The sequence below is a fragment of the Lytechinus variegatus genome, chromosome 5 (genome assembly GCF_018143015.1).
Source record: "Lytechinus variegatus isolate NC3 chromosome 5, Lvar_3.0, whole genome shotgun sequence".
NCBI lineage: Eukaryota > Metazoa > Echinodermata > Echinoidea > Temnopleuroida > Toxopneustidae > Lytechinus > Lytechinus variegatus.
The window spans coordinates 46,926,434-46,943,605 of record NC_054744.1 but is presented as its reverse complement, the minus strand read 5'-3'; the positions used below and the strand labels follow the sequence as shown (position 1 = coordinate 46,943,605).

The following is a 17,172-nucleotide window of genomic DNA, read 5'->3' as shown; positions in this document are numbered from 1 at the left end:
GTGACCGTAAAGTAACTGGCCACCAGCGTTTAAATCATGCATGACAAATGAGCTTCACTGGCACGGGCAAACTAGTGTAAAAGCCACCTACGTGGGTCATTTTGAAAGAAAAGTCGTGTGGCTAATTTAAAATCATCAATCGGAGGTTGTCTTTTATATACCTTTGGACAAATGCCCAATATTGATTGACTAGATCAGTATAATGGGGGGGGGGGGGGGTCGTTTCCTAAATACAGTGTAAGGTAACTTTCATCTCATTTTCATTTATTTTTTACCGTTTCACAATTTTGTACATAACGAACATAATATATCAAAGTGATATGACAAAAACATTGTCATATATAACATAATTATAGATTTGACGAACACAAATAAATAAATTAAGCTTGTTCAGATGATTTTTGTAATTTAGAGCAAAATGGAGGGGCTTGCCAAAAACGGCAAAGCTTGTATGAAAGGCAAGCCCCTAAACTTAGTTTCGCTCCAAAATTTACACACATACACAAAAAAGTTCATAACAATAATATAACAGCATTCTCTAGGCACACTTTACAAAACAAACATTATCTGAGAAATGCATAAAATATTAATATTGATAATAATACAATAAGAGAGGGGGTGTGGGGATATGGGGAGGAGTGCACTGCGAATAATAACGAAAAAGAAAGCGAGCAGCAGGAGCAGGTACTTGTGAAAAAAAATTAATATAATATACATATATAATTGATATATAAATACATAAATATATATACATATATATTATTTGAAAATATATATATTCATTATTTTTTATATTATCGCAACTACGATGGCTACTAAGAAGGGCTCTGGGAACCATTTTTAAGTGGGGTGCTAATGTAAATTTGAAAAAAAAGTTTTCACTACAGAATGTAATTAAAATGAAGGTCATTTGGTTATATTTTTCAAATTTGCTACCTCTTCCTGAATACCTTGGGGTACTGACTATGGAGGAATTTACACGCAACACCCCCAAGGAAAATAAGGTTATAGCGAATCAGAAAGTGACAGACATGTCAATAAGGAAAAAAGTCATAGTAGAAGCGAACGCATTTCTAAACGATGAGTTTTTTTTTTTTGGGGGGGGGGGTGTTAAATGAAATAGTATGGCCTCATGAATTGTTGAGCTAAGGTACATATTTCAACTATTTTAAATTAACCTGGTTCGTAATATTGCAAGAAATCACACTAATTTTCATCGTGTTTCCCCCAATACCGATTTCAACCAGATCCTGGTGTGATTTTTTCATGCTTCACTGAACAGACGACCAAGTCAATGAAATTCATGCCACCCCAACACCAATGTGAATATCATGATCTTATTGATGGAAGCATTCCTCCCATCTCAAAATCAGGAATGAAATTATGTCATATCAATATAAATTCATTACCAGCTAAAATAGATGAATTTAGCCTTCTGTTGAAAAACTTCACGTTTGATATTACAGCGGTAACCGAAACACACTGTGATGAGACAATAACCGATTCAGAGTTAGCTATGGAAGGATTTACAATATTGAGAAAAGATAGGTCTCGACATGGTGGAGGTGTCGCGTTTTACGTCAGAGAAACCCTTCACTTTAAACATCTTTCACAATTTGATAGTAGTTTGGAAGCACTTTGGATAAATTTACACGTTAACAAAAAGAATATATACGTATGTGTACTGTACAGGCCACCCAACTCACCTGTATCTTTCTTTGATGAACTTAATCGCCTAATGCAGAAAGTCATTGATGTGGCTGATGAGATCATTATATTAGGCGACTTGAACTGTGATTTTAGTACTTCGAAAGCAGATCATCTTGCTAACAGCTTGCAAACATTGATGTCCGGCTACTTATTTGACCAACTTGTTGACATTCCTACCAGAATTACATCAGGCTCAAGTACAATAATTGACCATATTTTTACCACTGATTCTTAAAACCATTCAATGACTGGAGTATTTAGAACATTTTTGAGTGATCATTTTCTGGTCTTCACCGTATTTGGAAGCGATTCCCCTAAAAAGTTAGACAATTACATCGAATGGAGGAGTTTTAAGGACTTCAGTTCAGAATCATTTGAACAAACTTTGTCACAATTACCTTTTTATTTAGTATTTGATACAAAGGATGTGAATTATGCATGGGAATTATGGTATAATATGTTTATGAATGCAGTAAACGATCATGCCCCCTTCAAAAGAAAACGCATTCGTAATAATCCATGTCCATGGATCACAGGAGACTTAATTTCTTTAATGAATACTCGTGACCTTTTGCACAAGAAAGCCACAACTTTGAACAGCCAAGTGATATGGACTGCATATAGGCGTCTGCGAAATGTTATTACTCATAAAATCAAGGAAGCAAAAAGTGAATTTATACAGTTACAGATAAACAATAACGCTGGAAACTCTGGCGCAATCTGGACAGTTCTTAAAAGCATTTGTAAAAATAATAAGAATAATAAAATATGCCTGGAAGTAAATGAAAGTATTATATCTGATGCAGATGAAGTCGCCAGATACTTGAACGATTATTTTGTTGAGTCTGTCGAAAAAATTGCAAAAGTATCTGAATCTGACTACAATCGCATTCTGTTTGACAGCGATAATTTAGCACCTCATAGGCATGACGTGGATGCAACAAATAAAGCACCAGTACATGATAACGATGTTTTTGAGATGCCATCAATTTCTTCTGAATTTATTTCGGAAATAAACAAATTAAGTGTAAAAAAAGAGCACAGGGCATGATAATTTATCTGTAAGACTCTTGAAATATGCATGTAAACTGCCAATTTTAATACAGTCACTTGTATACATTTTGAATTTATCAATTGAATCGTGTACCTTCCCTGACGCTTGGAAAATTGGCCGTGTTCAACCAATGTTCAAATCGGGCGATAAAAGTAACCCAAGTAACTATAGGCCAATAACAATATTGCCTGTTATATCAAAAGTAATAGAAAAGGCTGTCCATTCAGAACTCATGTCCTATCTAAGCAGAAGATCGCTATTATGCTCGAGCCAGTTCGGTTTCAGACCAAACCACTCGTGTGAAACGGCTCTTCTTTGTATGATAGATGAATGGTCTCGTAACGTCGACAATAGGAAAATGAATGGACTTATCTTCCTCGATTTACGTCGAGCATTCGACACTGTGAACCATGAACTCCTTTTAGATAAATTAGCAAAGTATGGTTGTAGTGCAAGTAGTCTTAAATGGTTTCACTCGTATCTTGCTCATCGCAAACAGTATGTTTCTGTAGAAAATAATAAGTCGACAATTAAAGATATCAATATAGGTCTTCCCCAAGGGTCGGTACTTGGCCCACTAATGTTTGTTTTATTTATAAATGACCTACCAAAGAGTATTCCAAATGGATCTGTGTTCATGTATGCCGATGATACGACCATATCTGTATCAGGCACATCTAAACACGACATTGAAACACAGCTTAATGAAGTAATGAAGCGAACACATGAATGGTTAATTCGAAACAAGCTTATTCTCAATGTCGATAAGACTAAGACAATGCTACTTGGTTCACGTCAAAGAGTTTGCACATTACAAGATAAAAACTTAGATATTATTATAGACGGAAAATCCATAGCATGTGTAAATGAATATAAATGCCTTGGTGTTATCATTGACTCATATCTAGACTTTAGGAGTCATACAAACAAAGTTGCAAAAGATGTTAAGCAAAAGTTGGGTATTTTGAGGAGACTGAGATCTACCTTCTCCGCTGAACAATTGTCACAGATTTACTGGGGGTATATAGTGCCCTATATTCTCTATTGTTGCAATGTGTGGACAGGGAGAAGTGATGTCAATTACGATATCCTTAATCGCCTACATAAAAGGGCAGCATACTTAATTTCACACTTAACTTGGGAAACCCGTCCAATGAAGTATTTAATAAATTATCTTGGCCAACATTGGACAAACTCTTTTGGAAATCTGCCTGCTGCACAATGTTTAAAATAATTCATGAACTTGCCCCACCTATACTTTCACGTAGAATTGTACTTCTAGACACCGTACTAATGAGGAACTCTAGACGATCAAATAAACTGATTTTGAGACTCCCAAAATGTTCCACCTCTTTTTATCAAAATTCTTTCCTTTATTCAGGTGCCACAAAGTGGAACAACCTTCCGGACGCTACGCGACTAGAAAAGCGGCCAGCCTCCTTTAAATTACTCCTAAAATGATATAATCACAGATAAGAATATGACATCACTTCTCATACTTACAGCACATGCTACATGTATTGTGTTTAAATAGAAATGCATGATCACTACCTCGATTTGGTTTTTATCCTATGCTATCTTATGCTTTTCTTAAGAATATGCCTGACTGGTCAAATATTACATAATTACCTTTGCTCCTGAACTCTCTCTCTGTTTACCTCTGGCCCTTTCTCTCTCTCTATCTCTTTCTTCCTATCTTACCACGTCCTTTTACTTTCTCATTCCAAATCTTATTCTGATGTGTATATATATTTTCTTTACTTATGTTTTCTTTATGTTATGAAATATATGTTTTTTGGTATTTATGCAGAGCCCTGTGGAAGACCAGCGATTTTAATGAATTTTTTAATTGTATATATTGTGTAATTTTGCATATTTGTTTGTATAAAGCTGAACAGGCTACTCTGGATAAAGATGTGAAATAAATAAATAATAAATAAATAAAATAATTGTATTTAGAACGGTGAAATTGCCCAATCTATCTCCTTTCTTCCAATCTTTCCTCAATATTTAAAAAAAATCATTTTGGGATTTATGGAGGCGGTCGCATCATGATGCTCTTCCTGCATGGCACCTCGCCACTGTAGTTCAAATCGAATAGCCAAGTCCTTCGGATAGGGTGTAATACACAGGACATAGTTATAAAGGCATTTTAACTTTTTACGTGATTTGTATCATTATAAGAATAAAGTTTTGAACAACATGAATGATCTTAGTTAAAATCAACCAAAAAGTTCAAAGTACTCGGTTTTCATATCTACTGAAGATAGTATACAAAATAGCTTAACCCGGTTCTTTCTTTTTCTTATTGATAATATCAAGTTCCTGTTTTCGGCTAGGACGTCAATCTCCGATGGCTTGTTGTTTCCAGGATGTAATTCATGTACGGATAAACTATTACAAAACTTTGTTTATAAAATCCTTCTTGCGATATATGCATTTTTAACGCAGTGTCTGAGCCCACACTTTTATGGGTTTTTTTCATTATTCATATGAGTTTTCACAATAGGTGATATTTTAGCTTTTTGTATAAATGTCAATGTTTACGTCCAACATGACCTAAACGCGATGTGGCTTTATCTATGTTCAAATATTCGTGGTCGTTAATCATTTCGGCCTTTGTTTAGGCTGGCGACATTTTTTCATTAGTAATGGCACTCCAAGATTAAGCCGCTACGTGCGCCTTTTAACGTCAATTATTATAGCCATCCGCTCGTTAGGTTTCTATTCTTATTCTGTCCATTTTGAAGGAAAAGAATATTCTTAGCTCTCCCATTTCCTCTTTGTATTATGATATCTTTTTCTTTATTTTGTTTATTGTAATAAGTTTATTTAATTGAAAATCAAGAAATAAATTGTTAAATTGTTAAAACTTTGTTAAGATTCCGTGTTCTCAAGTTGTTTTTTTTTTACACATTACTTAATTTTCATCACAAATATGACATTCCACCAGATATGCAATTTGTTTGCATTGAATTCAATGGATAGATTCGATTATTGTATATTGACTATGGTGTCAAACTTAATACTCTTATCTCTAATATCATATGCTATATTTGTTTGTAAGTGATATGTAATAGGAGATTTACAAAGAAACAAAATGGCTTGCCTATTTTGCCCAAGGCGAGAATTGTAAAGGCATTCAACCAACTTGTTAATCATTAGCATATTTTTATCCACATGAAAGAAACACAAAGCAATAAAAAATGTAATGTAATGCTAATATTCACAATAGATTTCGAAAGGAAATTCATATTTAATTGTAATGTTAATAAGTTGCTTATACCAAGGTGTCAAACTGTCGCTTTTCATGAAAAAAGTGAGTACGCCGTGATAGCTCCATCTTCACGCAGACGATCTATATCGCAACGCGTTGAGATCACAATTTATAGCAGGCGTCTAAGTTCGCGCCATTTTTTGTGCTTTCTGTATAGTCCGGTCGTTAACCCGTTTATTCAAGCGCGCGAAGCTCGGGCGTGAAATATGATATGTCTTTAATCGGTCAGCTTTAATCTGGAGAGAACGGGTGTTGAGGGATGATTGTAGACTGGGTGTTGAAATAATATCGACTGGCCGAAGTTATGATCATTCTGTAGGAGATAGTTTGTTTGGGGTAGACCTTTGATAAAACATACTTGGACATTCGACCGGGACCTAATGTATGCTTGTACGTCATGGGCGTGACGGGCGTCGTGGTCTAGTGGTTACGACCCACGTCTTTCAATCATAGGGACGTGGGTTCGAATCCCAGGCATGGCATATTTTCCTTTAGCAAGAAATTTACCCACATTTAATGTGCCGCACTCGACTCAGGCATGTCAGGTGAGGCAAATGGGTACCCGGTAGGATTTATTCCTTGAATACTTTAGCGCCTAAACGGCGCCTCAGCTACAGCAGGGGTAATAATACCAGTTATCAAGCGCACTAGAGTATATACAGTTACTGTGCTATATTATTGTATATCCCCGATGTTCATTAACTGAAGATTTTTTCTTAAATTAATTTCACTCGGTGACCTTGGTTTGGTTATGATCGTATATTTGGTTTTAAATAATTTGATGGTTTGGTGAAGCCTATAATGTACGTTTTTCAATAAACTCTATCACAACATAAGAAACATACACCAGGATAAAGTCAAATACGGTTGCAGTTTAGGGAAGATTATGATATCTCGAAAAGAACGATGTGAATGTAAGCTCGTGTGTGCTTGTGTGTGACATGGTTGGTTATTAAGCTTTTCTGCTCGTTTGGATGAAGTATTTCGAAAAGACAATAATAGAACAACCTGTACGCCAGCGGGAAGGTTTATTGTAATCCGTTCATCCGCAATGATTGAAACATAAGAACAGGTGTAGGATTATGGGATATGTAATATCGTGCATTTGATAGAAAGAATCCTAAAATAACTGAGCTTTGAAAACAGTTGTTTCGATTTCAAGAGAGAATGATGCTTCACTTTCTTGATATGCCGTAGTAACTTCATCAAAAGTATACAAGCCAATATGGAATCCGAGATCTTACAATCTTGCATCCCACCTACGTAAATCACCTTCCTAAATTTCCGAGGACTTTAAATAATAATAATAATAATATAGGGTACTTATATTGCGCTCATATCTACCTTGTTAGGTGAATGAATGAATATTTTTTTAATTCAGTTTATATTTTTTGAGTCAGTTTGCTTCATAAATATATGAAACACATGTGTTATATATTCTCATACTTTAATATAAATCATATACCACTTCTTTATTCCTATCTCATATCAGTGTTCAACTTATGAATATGTTTTATTATCCTGAGTTTTACCGACTTTTATATAGTTCTATAACCATTAATTCATACATTTCGTCCATGAATCGTGTACTTTTTTCGTTGTTAAATACTTAAATTTAATTACATTTATTTTATTTCGATGTATAACATATTTTAAATGTTCTTGTATTGCATTGTATCACTTTAAACACAATCTTTTAGATATTACTTTGATTTTTATCTCATTTATAATATATTATTTATTTACATGTATTTATGTTTTTAATGTCAGGACCATGATGTAAAACAGTTTTTAACTGATCTTGTCATCCTGAATAAATATATTTAAATAAAATAAAATAAAATAAAAAATATTTTTCCTGAGCGTTACCACAATAATTTTTGTTCAAATAAATAACTTCAAAGTGCTGTGTGGGACTGCTGAGTATACTAGATCCAGAATTGTAATAAATCAACTTCAGTCTTGTATTCCAACATGTCCGATGTTAAGCGCGCAAATGAATTCAAGTTAAACAGTTAAAGTAATCATGCGTTTCATAACTCATCGTCAGACTATCAGTCAATGTGCATGTATGGCAGTGACCGTAATATACAATACATTAATGAAATGGGAAAAATGATGCATGAATGAATAGATTAAAAAACGTACAAAATGAATGTATGAATTATTGCTGATTAAGGGTCCAACTGATATTTAAAATATGTTTGAACCTTCACATTCAATTAATGAAGTGTACGATGATGCAGTCTTTTAAACTTCTTTGCTCCAGAGAGTCCCAACAGGTACCAGTAAAGGTTTATCAATGATGCTAGATTAAAGCGATTAGATCACATGCATGTTACATGATATTTCGACTTTGCTCCCGTAAGCATGCTTAGGAAAACAACGATTATTTAAGCTTCTATTTTCTGAGGGCATGAATGGCTCAATGTATAGCCCCCCCCCCCCCGTAAAGGTGTCCCTGGTTTCTTCTTTACATTATTACAAGCATGCATTCCATATCACTTTGTACATAAGAGCAATGTATGGAAGCTTAAAAGTGCCACCGAGATGTTGAGATAATTATCTTGGGAAGTCGACATCTTGATAGAAAAGATCAGATGACGAGATCCCGGATCTCATCATGTCGATATCTTTTAGAAGAGATGATCAGATGACAAGATCCCGGATCTCATCATGTCGACATCTTTTAGAAGAGATGATCAGATGACAAGATCCTGGATCTCGTCATGTCGACATCTTTTAGAATAGATGACCAGATGACAAGATCCTGGATCTCGTCATGTCGACATCTTTTAGAATAGATGACCAGATGACAAGATCCTGGATCTCGTCATGTTGATATCTTTTAGAAGAGATGAACAGATGACAAGATCTTCAATCCATGATCATGTCATCTGATCATCTTTTCTAAAAAATGTAGAAATGAAGAGTTACGAGATCATGACATCTGATCATCTCTTCTAAAAGATGTCGACATGATGAGATCCGGGATCTTGTCATCTGATCATCTATTCTACAGGATGTCGACATGATGAGATCCGGAATCTTGTCATCTGGTCATCTCTTCTGAAAGATGTGGACATGATGAGATCCGGGATCTCGTCATCTGGTCTTTTCGCTTGCAAGATGTCGACTTCCCAAGATAATTATCTCAACATGTGGGTGGCACTTTTAAGCTTCCATAGCAATGTCATTTTATATTTGATATGAATTATGAAGTCCTATGATCATAAAGCAAAATTGATATAACTTTTTGGTCCACCGTAGTTTACTGACTTGACTAATAGAAATTCCCCTAATTTTGATCTAACAGTTTCACATCTATATAAGATGTGATATAACGCTTTTCTTGTAAAAAACAAACCCAGATAGAACCCCCCAAAGTAACTTACAGTGTAAAAAATGGTTACTAATAGCACTTACAATGCTTGCATAGTGACTGTATACGAGTGCTGGTTTTCTAGTTTAAATTTTAACTAGAAAGTCAGCACTCGTAGTACAGTCATTATGCAAGCACTGTAAGTGCTAAATTAGCACCTTTTTTACAGTATGTGACTTTAAAAAAGTCACTGATATTCTAATCCTGACCATAGATGCCCGGCGTCTTTTTGAGATGTTTTGTTACGGCCAGGGGAGGTGGAGGGGGGGATCCTCCGTAGGCTGCTGTGCAAAATTCAAATTCAGGGGGAAAGGCGTGCCAGCATGCAGGCATATAGTGTCTGTTATTGGGCGTTAATATATAAATGTTTGTTCTTTTTTTCTAACTCTGAAAGCCTTTCTTTGTTGTCCTTCGCCGATTTGTAATACAATATGATAATATAGTGTTACAGAGAAAACCACATCAAATATTAAAATCTATCAATGCGAAGCAGCGCAAAATCATTTTAGCTATTAAAATCATTTCGATAACCAAGCCGAGGCCTTGAAGCAATTTAATGTGTCATTCTCATGTTACTTCGGCCTTTCGCGGTCGTTTTAACACATTAGCTTGGCGGCTCTTCTATACAAAGAAAATATCCTACTGCTTGATGCATTCTCGGCCCGTGGAGAGTGTGGGATTACCCCCATGGAAATTTGCTTGGATGCCGAGACCATTTTCATCAGTCTAATTGCGTTGCCGAAATATCATTGGTGTACCCCCATCGTCTGTCTCAACAGTCACGATGATTAACACCATGATTTCAATTCCTGCATGTTCTCATACATGCCGGCAGAGCTCAGCAGTGCTGTAATCATGTTAGACAGAAGTGTGAAGTCTACATACTTCTGTGCTAAGAATAAACAACATTGATTTGATTTTTATTTGTGGAGAAGGCGTGAAGCACCGGCTGCTTCTATCAATAATCCACAACCTCTTACAATGGCAAAACACCTTTTGTTCAATCTGTTATATAGCATATTAACCAGTTTTGACAGATGGCATGTATGGTGTGAAAAAGTCTATTCCCATTATTTAATATTCTTAAGAGCACCAACTCATTATACTGAATATATTTTCAATTAATGCGATAGAGGTTTACAAGAATATATTAATTATTCTTAAAGGGGATCTTGGCATAACATAAATACTAAATCAAGTCTTTTGCAAATATACTTGTTAAATTATCATCAAATAGCTCCATGAATCCCACCCTCTCTTCCTTCATCTGCCCCTTAAAAACTTCAGGGATTCGTGCGCCCCCCCCCCCCCCACCTCTTGAAAAGTCAATAATAAACACTAGGGAGGTATCAACATTTTAGGAGTTGATAACCTTTTTATTAATATCTCAATCTTTATTTGTCTTGCTTACATTTTCGAGGAGGCAAATGTCGACCTATTCAGGTTGAAGCGTTTTTCGACAAGATTTTTTTTTTTATCAATATGAACCCCAGCCCGTTCAAAGAAAAAATGTACGGGCCTGGTGGATGTTTCATAAAGCTGTTCGTAAGTTAAGAGCGATATTAAGAACGACCGGTGATCCCTTCTTGCGGTAAGTGGTATCTGGAATTGGCGATGGTTTAGCGCGTAAGAAAGGATCACCAGTCTTTCTTAAAGTCGCTCTTAACTTACGAACAGTTTTATGAAACGGCCCCCATGTAATCACTAGTTGGAAATGATAATATAGACCTTTATTTTATAAAGTATATCTTCTCGTTGATTGAACTGAATTGTTTGTAATGAAATTGCTGTGTACTTTTACAACAGCAATCTATTATAGTCCATGAAGTCATACCGATATGATATACTTGGAACAAACTTTGAAGCTCTGCTTGAAATTAACAATCTTAGAAAAATGCCTGGAGATAGGAATGTAATCAGTGAATGTAATGTACTTTGCTTTATCAGATTACTCGTCTAATTCCCGCAGTTCAAATCACTTCAATCATGTCAGATGAAATTAACTCATCCTAACATATAAACGCACGCAGCATTGCGTTATATCAATCGGATTAGTTACGGTCGTGAGCATGGTGAGCATGGTGAGTGGCACTCATAATTCCTATGTTTTTCAATCTCGTAGAATCACTGCAAAAAGACTGGAAATGTATTTCAAAATGTTAAATATTGAGTGTGATTTTGATGTCTAAATATTCTTTATACAATTTATCTTTTATATATATATCTTTTAAGATTTTATACTCTTAATTTCTTAACGTAACGCATCTGCTTGTATTTTTATCTGAAAATAATATGTGAATATACATAAATAACTTCCGTTATTAACTCTCCAGAAACGAAAAATAAAACAAACTTTAAATATATCTTTTCCACTATCTCTATGCATTTTCCTTTATTTGCTTATGGTACTTAAATTGTATTGTAAAGCATAACCCTATATATATCGTCGACCTCTGCGTGGAATAAGCCAAAGAAAAGAAAGTACAAATTTCTTAACCTGTCAAAATGTCAAAAAAACAATAGAGCACGTTAGATCCTACACGGATGTTTAGTTCATTATGATAAATTTTGAAAATAAATTTTGGTATGATTAGATAAACATCCATGGATCATTTTGGATTGTCATCGCTGGGATTTGAAGCTTATCTCTTGTTTATTCAATTTCAGTGACGTATGCATGGAATCAAATATGACATGATTGTCAATACATCCTGCAGGGATTCGTTCATCTAGATGATTTTCAACACTAAATGATTCACAGCAGTTATAATGATTAATGGGAATTTTCATTTCATGAATGAGGAATTTGAATTGTATTTTTATTGTAAAGATGGTCTTTTAGTATGAATACTACGAATGATAATGCAAGTATAATGATAACTATAGAATTAAAAAATAGTAAAGTTTGATGTCTTATACATGTTATATGATCACGTTAGTCCATGGAATTTTTGGTATATGAAAGTAGCACATTGATAGTTTTTTATTGATAAAATATACAATGATGGAGTATATATTACTGTTACTCTCATAGCAAGCAATAAATTAATTCCATATTAGCAAATAAATGTAGGCCTACTCGTCATCAAACAGAAGAGATGAAGTTGATGCAAATGAAAAGGTATACATATACTGTTCGGTTTTAAAATAGTGAAGTTTATCACTCATTTGGTCTTATTACAATTGAAGACGGGTGTAGACTCAGGAGTTCCAAATTTCAATTTGCATTTATTTTTTCGGATATGAAATGATACCCTTCATGTACCAGTGGAATAAATCATGAAGCATGATTATTATAGAAGGTTCATCCTGGTACAATCAAATAATTGAGATAAAAAGGTTTACTCAATATTCCCAAGACGTCCTAGCCTTTCCGTACCGATACTCTTGTGACCCATGTACATTTGATGTCGATTGAAGAAATTGGACCACCAATATTGGCGGAATGCCATATACCGCGATATTGACCAATCGTACATGATAGAACTACATGTATATGTGCTGTATATACATTTTTATCTTTTTAAGAGAGCAAACATTTCACTGGCACAGATTTCTTTGATAAACTTCCCTGGTCCCCGAGGACCTTTGTCGGTTCTATTACCTATATTTTACTGATTCAAGATTTGATATCTGGAAGCTATTTGTTAGATATATGGCTTGATGGCTGTGCAATGTAGTCTAATGTAACAAACGGATGTCATGGGATTTCATTCCATCGACGAATAAAAATTGTTTTGAGTGAACCGCCGATCTTAGAAATATGTCAGGTGATATGCACGTGCCAACTGATGACGTCAGTATAAAACAAAATTCATACCCACCTGGCTCATATCAACAGCATATCCTGTTCTGTAATACGACACTTCATTACATAAAAAAAGAATGATTACATTGCATATACTCCGGAGAGATCATAATTCTTGCAGAAAGAGAGAGAGAGAGGAGCGGTGAGGTGGGGTAAGGAGAAAAAGAAAAAACGAATAAGAGAGAGTGGGTATAGAAGTGATATTTGAGTAAATTTAAATTCATTTCATTTCAATTATTTGATTATGACTGCGGTAGAAAACCACATTTCTATTGTCTGTGTGATAAAGCCACATAATGGATAAAATTAGGAACTGGTACTTCAAAAAGAATGCTTCCTTTTGGCACAGCGTCCTCGCATGACACTGCTATCGAGTAATTTGTTTAGAATCTTTAAGATAATAACAGACTTTAAACTTTTAAGTAACCACCTTGTACTTAATGTAATCATCGTGATGACTTTTAAGCGTCAGTGACGTTCTATTCCATGGATTTCTTTCATATTTACTAATCATTTTTCAGTGTGTAAAAATAGAAACCTCGTGTTTTCTCGGTTGGAGTGTTCAACTCAACACATTGAAAGCTTGCTTTATTAAACGGAGTGGCTGTTATTATACTTGCATTATTGACAAAAAATAGATTCTAGACAAAGATAATTGAATAAAAGCTCTCATAATGCAAGTTTGAATCTCCTTGATTCCTTGATGAATGTATTGATTAAATACATTTTCTTGTAAAACAGAACTGAACGCTCTCATGAATAAATTCATATCACCCACTCTTGTCTTTATTTTAGCCACGTTTACGAAAAGAACTCTAAACCTGGATTTATTATTATTTTGTTAGAAACCTGTTTGACCTGATGTAAGAAGTCTGCTTATTTGATTTGAACCAAAATTAGGACAACGGCCTCAAATTACACGAAAAACCTAGACGATGGACACTTGAGGCCCTGGAGTTGTCTTTGGTCTCATGTACGATTATGATGATGATCTATTTCGCATACAGTATCTTGTTCCATGCTAATGACTTTTCAACACAATCATGACTAGAAGTGATATAAAAAGATGTCTCCCCATCTATCTTCTTCAGTGTTAATTTTGCTTGTTAATTTCTTAAAACCAACTTGGAAATTATTTTAAGAACTAAAAAAGGAAACGGGGGAACAAACTTGACCATTATGGACATCATAGAATTTGGTTGACATGATTGCTAAACAATGACCCATTGGGTAAAATACTGGAAATACCAAATTTTTAAAACGTGGCAATCTTAAATAAATAGTCATGACAGTGAACGTTTTATGTGGAGCTGTGATGGCCGAGCGGTTAAGGCGTTGGACTTGAAATCCAATGGGGTCTCCCCGCGCAGGTTCGAATCCTGCTCGCAGCGATTCTCTTTACAATATTATATTTTGTTCAGTTATGTAAAACATTTAAAGATTGTTGATGTTGTCTACTGATACTCGTTCAAATGGTATTCATTTTGTGTTTCGTTGTTTTCAAAGGGCACACATGAAGCTCACTGATGCTTGCATGTTATACTATAGGTATCATTGATCTTCTGATGGATTATTACACATTATATCCTACTTACAGGTAATTGGGAGAATTCAATATGTTTGCAACCACTTATACAGCACAAACAACATGTACAAGTTGTAACTTTTTACCATTATCCAACAATGCTCCTTCCTGTCACAGATTACCAATAAGAGGAAATAGTCCTATATATTTACCACACTGGGAAAATAACACGTATTTTGTCAGAATAAATGGAATTGACAATTCTTCCTTGAAATACACACCCTATCAGAACTTCAAATTACTTATAAATTACGATTTATCCTCTGACATAGTTTGTATTTTCACAGTAGGCCTGCATTGTTTATCATTGTTTGGGTTTCATTCCACGACCTTCACGACAGAGGAGATTTTTTTTACCAATAATTTGTTCCTCCTAATATCAGCAAGTAACTAGTCAAGCAGTCAACGTCTTGTGGAGTCACCTCTTGACGATGTGAGTTTGGAGTGTTGCAATTTTAGATGCATTAAAGAATAATTGGGTCAGTTTGTGTTAGAACAAAGAAGGGAACATCAGTGTACATGGTGTATCGATTGCATTAGGAAGGCGCCACGGGCAAAGGGTTGACGAGCGTTGTGTTTCGTGTTGCATTATGGGATCGGTAAGTTGGTACAGACAACTCGCTTCACATTTTCGTTTCCATTACAATTTGCTCAAAAATGAAACGAATATTTGGAGGTAGAATTCGGTTCCATTGAGGGTTTCATCAAACAGGGTCTAAGTGTTATATGAGATCTGCTATATATAGATATTCAGCTGAAAGTTGAAAGCTCTACTGTAATGAAACACATCGCAGACATTAAGCTTGCCAAGAGCTACACAGTGCATTATTTTGTCGAAATATAATGCAAAATTGCATATCCAATTAAATCAATTCAATGCTTTATTGTCATTTTATGCCATGCACCGTGGTGTATCACACGAATAAACGAAAATTATATTAAAAGAAGAAGATAAAATGACAATAAAACGAAATATGGGGAAAGCTATAACGACGCAATGTTCAAATATAAAGAAAATCATATCAAATATAGAAGGGAAAGAGAGACACTAATCAGATAATGTAGAAGAAAACTATATGTGGCTGCAAAATGAAATAAAATCTAATCTACTAATATTTTCTCCAGATTTTTTTCTGATCGCAGACATTTAGGGGTCCCTTTAATACCTCCCATCAGTGGCGTACCTAGGATTTTCCACGGGGGGGGCGGGGCAAATTCGTCCGCCAAAAAATTTAACAAGCAAAAAAAGGTCTTCAAGTTGAAAGGAGAGGGCAAGGGATCAGTTTTGACCCGTCAGGGGGGGGGGCAGGGATACGTCCCTTGCATGGGTTGTGACTCGTCAGGGGGGCAGTCTGCCCCCTCTGCCCCCCCCCCCCCCCCTTAGGTACGCTAGTGCCTCCCATCCTTCCTAATCATAAAGCATAATGAAAGAGAACAGATAAACATCCCGGTTCAATTGGAATGATTGTCTATTTTTAGTTATCAGAGATTCGAAGACCGGATTGATTGAAAGAAAATGAATGTTCAATCAACCTAGACAGCTGACTTTCTTGAGAGATTAAAGTGATTAAACATCACTTTCTATCATTCATTGTTCAATCTTATCTTGATTTACCAAACTGACAGACAGGTAACATGCGCTGACCTATCATCTCAACTCTTGATAACAAATTGATGAATGAGACCACATGTGTAATAATGCACTCACAGTATTTACAAGGAAAACGTGGATATAAAGGGGAAAAAAAGAAGCTCGTTATTGATGACATTGCACCATCATTTTTTAAGACAAAGTTATCAAAATGGTAGCATAAAAATGACCACGTTGAAGATAATGCATACGACCACCCCCCCCCCCAAAAAAAAATGAAGGAAGGAAGGAAGGAAAAGGGAGTCTGCAATGAAACGTCGCTCTCTGATGCTATTCGTATATTCTCCTGTATACAGGTGTGAAATGTAAATACCAAGTCATGTTTGACCCCCGCAGCATTCCCGAAGCTCCCCGCTTTGACCTACATAGCGACCATTGTACACAGATTGTCAAAAATGTCTCCCGGAAAAATAACAGAAATATAAGTTTTATAGAATCTGCTTAAAATATACTTTCCCTTCCCTTCTGTTGAATAACTGAAAGTCTACCATATACATGTTCGTTGGCAACATGAAGCTAGTAAAATATTAACCGAAATTATGTTTTTAATGCCTTTTTTCGAATTGATTCATTCTTCTAAAATACATATTTCTACGCATGATTGACATATACAATGATCTGGCTCTTTTTACAGCGTTTAACATTATTATATTGGATTTATCTTTTTCTTTATGGAACAAATAAAATCGGTAACATTATGTCGTT

At 35.2% G+C, this 17,172-nt stretch overlaps 1 non-coding gene across 1 annotated transcript; it reads left to right on the top strand.

The window, feature by feature from the left end:
• Positions 1–14,540: 14,540 nt before the first annotated feature.
• Positions 14,541–14,622, top strand: TRNAS-UGA. The gene has a single exon. It is a non-coding gene; the product is annotated as a tRNA-Ser (tRNA).
• Positions 14,623–17,172: the final 2,550 nt, after the last annotated feature.